This window comes from Lemur catta, chromosome 2 (assembly GCF_020740605.2).
Source record: "Lemur catta isolate mLemCat1 chromosome 2, mLemCat1.pri, whole genome shotgun sequence".
Classification (NCBI taxonomy): domain Eukaryota; kingdom Metazoa; phylum Chordata; class Mammalia; order Primates; family Lemuridae; genus Lemur; species Lemur catta.
The window spans coordinates 17128074-17133959 of record NC_059129.1 but is presented as its reverse complement, the minus strand read 5'-3'; the positions used below and the strand labels follow the sequence as shown (position 1 = coordinate 17133959).

The window sequence follows — 5886 nt, the reverse complement described above, 5'->3', positions numbered from 1 at the left end:
CAAAAATTGAGGCGTCCTAATTCTCAACCCAGAGCTTTTTGCATGACAGTCCTACAGGGGGCACTTAGTCTCAGCGTTTTAAATCCATCACTTCATTCACTCTCCCCGGTCAGCTTTGCTATTTCTATTTTCACTACGAGGAAGCAGAGGGTCAAAAAAAAAGTGATCGCTGAAGTGTTTTCCCAGCTCTGTGAATGCTTTGGGGGCTGATGGCCCAACCCTGTCTCTGATACTCTTCCTGCTTGGTAGAGAAGCTCTGAAAAGCATCTGGAACCCAGCCTGCCTAGTGGAGTGTGCATTCTGTCTCACTCCTTCTCCCAGGCAGCGGGCCCAGTAACCTGAAATAGAAATGCTTAATTACAAACCAGTGTTGTGATGCCCATAGCCTGGAAACCTACTTCTGGCTGCCGGAGGGAACAGGAAGGCTTTGGAAGTTCACACAACTAATTCTGTCACGGTGGTAGAGAGGAGGCAGTTTCCTATGGTAACCAGACCCTAACATCAGCTTCTGCAACTCCCAACCCAGGCCTATTAGAGAGAGTATGTCCCCTGTTAAAGAAGGGGACATATGCCAGAAAATGGATGGCTTTATGTTGGAGTTTTCCATGAAACGTCTTTATTTTGTTCTCCAGAAACCCTGTAACTAAGACAGGACATATTCATTCTCGATCATAATAACATCTCACATATTACCTGCCATATGTGCATTATACACGTAATCTCACTTAATCCTCACAACAACCTTACGAGGAAAGTACTATAATTATCCCCACTTTATTGATGAAGAAAAAAATGAGACATACCGTGGTTAAGCAACTTGCCTAAGGTTACCCATTTAGAAACCTTAGAAACCGCCGGAGTACACAGAGGAACCTCGCCAGTCTGACTGCAGATCCTGCATGCTCAGCCACTGAATGAAAATGTCTTATGATAAGATCAGAATATTTGAGGTCACATAATGTTTTGGGATCTCTTGAGCTGTATAACTCTATGCAAATCTTATTTTTCTCATCTATAAAATGGAGCTAAAAAAGCCTATCTGATAAGCTTGTATTATTATCAAATAAGGTTATATACATGGATAACTATTAAGAAATGTAATTTTGTACAGAGGTGGCATACAGAGCTTTGGAATGAAGAGTTGGTTTTAAATCAAATCTCAATTTATTAACTTTCCACCCATAGGCAAATTATTTAAGCTCTGCAAGCCTCAGCGTTGAAATTAGAGGTGAAAATTTTTTGTCTGTTAAATAATTGAGTAATAATTGTTACTTATTAAGGATGGTTGTGAGTGTTGAGTGAAAAATCATATGAAAACACTGAGCATATAACTTGCATATACTCAGCTGTCAGCGATGCTGGTTTCCATTCTTTCCCGTTTGCCAATTCATTGCCTGCCATTTCTTTAATTATTAAGCCTGAACTTCACTATAGCAGGCCCTAATCCAAGGTTTGAGCTGTCAGATGCAGACTGGAAGATGGGAAGGTGATTAGAGGATAAGAACATTTTGAGAGTATGGATAAATTCAGAGAGAGGATGAGGAAATTCAAAACTTTGAAGGGCACAAATATGAATGGACGACATCACATACTTTTTAAGTCAGTAGCTGCTTAAGACAAGCAAGAGTTTAGTAAATGAGAGCTGGGGATAATTTGTCTAGCTTCTGTTGCTCTTAGAACCTCAGAGGCTGTCTTAAAAGTAGAAGCATAGAATTCTGGCAGGGATTCATTCCGTTACTTGCAATGACTAATAGAACTGAGCTGCAATTTCACAGTTTAACAGCAGGTGTCAGTGTTGGTCATCAGGCACAGCACCATGAAAATGCCCTGTGTGCTATGCTAAGCTGTTGGTTCTGTAAAATAAATTAATTATAAGTTTACATAAATAAAACTTTCATTTACTGATAGGGGCCTCTATACTCTTCCCCCAGAAGTGTTACATATGATCATGGAGGAACAGAGCCCCCATCTTCTCATGACTCCTCAGAAATGGTTATTTGGATTGTAGGCTGGGAAAAACTGCTCGAAATTCTTAAGCCTTTCATATAGCCTGGCCATGGAGGATTAGTCCACTACTAATCCACCCAAGAGACTGGAGTGAAAGTACAGGGAAGGATGAGGGGGGAAGGACATAATAAAGAAAGTTCGAAGTGGCCGATTTTATAATGTATCAGAATCTAAAGCCAAGATTCATGGGTTAAAAATGTAACTGACATGGAAAAATGATACACACACATATAGAAACAATTATATGGTTCCTATAAAAATATGTGCATATGTTAGAGAATTTAGTAGAGTGATTAGGAGTGATGGCTTTGGCTCAGGTATCTGGGTTCAGATATCAAAGTCATACATGTTGGTTGGGAGACCTTGTATATACTTAGTCTCCAGGTGCATGGGTTTCTTTATCAGTCAAATGTGTTAACAGACAGTAATAGCACCTACTGCACAGATTTGTGAGGATGAAATCATCCGTGTTAAGTGCTAAACAAAATGTCTAACATACAATAAGTGCATAATAAACATTAGCTATTACATTTGCATATAAATTTATCCCTATTTTCTGCAGGTGGAAAGTCTGGAAAAACAATTGTCACCAGAATTTTTTTTTTGTTTTCATATTAACTTTTGTGTTATGCAATATTACATACCAAGTACTATTTATGTCATATATTTACTTAAAGGGGAATAAATAATTCATCAGAAAAGTTATTTTATAAAAAATGGTAACACAGGTTTGAAGAGCTGAGCCCCAAAATGTATCATTTGTTTTCACCTGGACCAGAGTAGCTTCTCCAAGGCTGAGGCCTCATATCCACCCTGCAGCATGAGTATCCTTTCCTTCTTTTTTCTCTCTTATAGAACTTTGTACAGAAATCAACTATATAACTTATCACTGAAAAGCCCTAACAAGTAGAGATTAAAAATAAGATGTAGAGACAAAGATAGTACTATGTGCAAATGAAACTCTGCCACTCACAGTATAATGTCATTTAAGGGGAGATTGTGATAACACTAAAGCAATCAATAAGTCACAAAATTATAGATAATAGGCCAACAAAGATAAAATGAAATCCTACAAATTCAATTAATTAAAAGGAAGGCAGAAAGAGGTAAAAAGGGAACAAAGAACAGAAGGATTAAATAGGAAAATAGCAATATGATGGATTTAAGCATAACAATATCAAAACAATGTAAAAACTGATGGTAGAAATACCAAAGTTAAAAGGAATAAGGCTGTTATATTAGTTTTAAAAAGCAGTACCCAAGTATGTTTTACTTACAAGAAATATACTTAAAATATGAAGACACAATAGGTTAAAGTAACTCAGTGGAAAAAGTTATACCATGCAAACACTAATTCAAAGACAGCTGGCATGGTTATATTAATGTCAAACAAACTAGATTTGAAAACAAAGAATATTACCAGTGACAAAGAAGGACATTTCTTTTTGATAAAGGAATCAATTCATAAAAAGGACAAAACAATTTCAAATTTTCATGAACTTAATAATAGCTTTAAAATATTATTCATTGAGCAAAACCTGTAAGTACAATTGGACAAAAATATTCTTGTCTTAATAATCAATAGAACAATTAAAGAGGAAATTAGGAGGACCATAGAAAATTTGAACAACACTATCAACAAACTTGACCTAATTGACATTTATAAAGCACTCCACCCAACAACAGCAGAATATATATTCTTTTCAAGGGCACATGTAACATTTACCGTGATAGACCATATTATGAGTCATAAAACAAATCTCAATAAATTTAAAGGGACTCAAATCATATAAAGTATGTTCTCTGACCACCATGGAGTTAAATTAGAAATCAATAACTAAAAGATTTCTAAAAAATCCCAAAATATTTGAAAGCTAAATAGCACACCTTGAAAGAACACATGCATCAAAGAGGAAGTTAAAAGGCAAATTACAAAGCATTTTTAAATGAATGAAAATTTAAATTTAAAATAAAATTTACACAATGCCACTAAAGCAGAATTTAGGGAAAAATTTATAGCACTAAATATTTATATTAGAAAAACAGAAAAGTCTCAAAGCAATAACTTGGAGGAGTGAGGAAAAGAGCCAGTTAAATGCAAAGAAAAAAGAACATATTAAGGAATAGAGTGAAAGCAATGCAATAGAAAATTGAAAAACAATAGAGTAAATAAATAAAACCAAAAGGTGTTTTTTGAGAAGATCAATACAGTTAATCTACCTCTAGTTAGGAAAATAATTGAAATGTATTATTTCAAAGGCAAGGATATCCACTTTTACCACTTTTGTTTAACATTATATTAGAGCTCCTAGCCAATGCAGTTAGGCAAGGAAAAGACATGAAAGGCATCCAGATTGGACGGAAAGAATAAAACTGTTTTTATTTATATATGACAAAGTCCTTTGTGTAGGAAATTCTAAGGAATAAACACACACACACACACCCTGCTAGAAGAAATAAACAAGTTCAACCAAGTCACAGGATACAAGACCAATATACAAAAATTTATTGTATTTATGTAAACTAGCAAAGAATAATTTCAAAGTGAAATTAAGAAAGCCATTCTATTCTAAGGAATAATTTTAATGGAATAGTAAGTACAAGTATTAAAATGATAAGAACAGATAGATACTACACTTGATCTCAGCCAAAGGCCGAGAAGTCATTAAGTGCAAGTGTTGTACACTGACAACTACAAAACATTGCTGAGAGAAATCAAAGATGACTTAAGTAAATGGTGAAACATACCATCTTCATGAATTAGAACATTCAATATTGTTACGATCTCAATTCTCCCCAGATTGATCTACTGGCCTTGGGCCAATTGTTTAAACTCCCATGACTCAGCTTTCTCCCCAGCAAAATATGAATGTGTGTGTAGGGAGGGGGGTTGGTTGGTTGGGGAAGTAATAAAGAGAGAACGTGTTAAGAATGACTCTAGTTTCCTGGCATGAACAACAGTAGGTGAATGGTGATACGTTTCACTGAGGAGACAGAGGCCCAGAGAGAGCTGGATTTGGATACCTATCAGCAAATTTAGCTGTTAAGAGCTGGAGATGTAGAAATATGTGTAAAAGGATCAAGGGCAAACCTACATCATCTAAATCTTTTTGCCCTCTCCCCAACTCCCCACACTTTCTGACAGCTCCTTTGGCACTGCGGAATTTTGATTTCCAAGAGCCAGAGGAGCCCTTGCCTACTCCATTCCCACCAGCTGTGATTGTCCGCACAAGAACACCGTCTATAACCTCAGCAGGCACCCGCCATCAATTCCATTAAGTCCACCCCTTAAGTATCTCTGGGAATTCAACTGGAAAAACCACCCAATTATGCAACTGAACTAAAATGAGGAACAGATACAGTTTTCTAATAATTTTTTTTTTAATTCCTCATCTTTGAATCTGGGTCTCTGGCATGCAGCTCTGTGTCCTTGGCCCCAAGCATTCTCTTCCCGAATGCTTTTTATCTGCTTACAAAGAGGTTAGTGAGGATGGATGGGCAACTGTATAAAATATGGGCTGATTTTCAAACACGAAGGTGATAAATGAACAGATTTTTCCCCAGATTGCTGAGCAAACATCAGCAGAGCAAACTAATGTAAAGATATAATCGTGATTAATCTCTTGATTAAAATAATTAATCTTGGTTAATTCTGCATTTAATCATTTCTTTTTATCAATGTCTAACATGCAGCTTTATAGAAATATTCATTTAGACTAATGGATATTTCATTCCTCCAATTAGTCTGTTTATTCTGAGCTTCTAAATGCCTCCAATTCCAGCTCTTTCATTTGTAGCAAACGTCATTCATATTATCATAGCTCTAGGCAGAATGTTCTTTTCATACCCAAGAAGTCCCTAAAATGTTTGGTTAAGAAC

General features: G+C 36.0%; 1 pseudogene; it reads right to left on the bottom strand.

The window, feature by feature from the left end:
- Positions 1-4563: 4563 nt before the first annotated feature.
- LOC123633591 lies at positions 4564-4673 on the bottom strand (annotated as a pseudogene).
- Positions 4674-5886: the final 1213 nt, after the last annotated feature.